Here is a 453-nt window from a genome sequence, read left to right on the forward strand (position 1 = left end):
GGTGGTTTCCAGTGCAGATGTGAGGATCAATACATTTGGTCATGTGACCAATGTTTAACATACGGATCCTGTGACAACAGCACCTATGACACATGTGGTTGCATCAATGCTCTTCCTCCTGATGGACAATATTGCCAGCCTGTTGACCAATACAGTAAGTGACTAGAGGCTGAAAACCATTGAGTGTGATCAGCATAATCAAACCTTATCCATGCTCCTCCTGTCAACTGAAAGTGACCTCACTGATACAAAGATCTTTCATCTCCCAACAGACTTCACAGCTTGTCTCCCATCAACACCCTCTCCACCAACAAGTAAGCCTGACAGGATATTTCATCAATAAATATTGTGACCATCAGCTCAAATTACTTTTTACATGTTGTTTGATTTCTTTCTCTGCAGCTCCTCCAGTTGTTTATGAGTACATCATTTCTGTTGAGTTGAACATCTCAG

The 453-nt window shown here is 41.7% G+C and overlaps 1 long non-coding RNA gene across 1 annotated transcript; it reads left to right on the top strand.

The window, feature by feature from the left end:
• The first annotated feature begins 6 nt into the window (after positions 1-6).
• On the top strand, positions 7-453 carry LOC111670269 (uncharacterized). Its single transcript, XR_002761857.2, has 3 exons — positions 7-154; positions 273-314; positions 403-453. It is a non-coding gene; the product is annotated as an uncharacterized LOC111670269 (long non-coding RNA).

The sequence above is a fragment of the Seriola lalandi genome, unplaced genomic scaffold (genome assembly GCF_002814215.2).
Source record: "Seriola lalandi dorsalis isolate HSWRI2012SDOR001 ecotype SW California unplaced genomic scaffold, Sedor1 jcf7180001962029, whole genome shotgun sequence".
Lineage (NCBI taxonomy): Eukaryota > Metazoa > Chordata > Actinopteri > Carangiformes > Carangidae > Seriola > Seriola lalandi.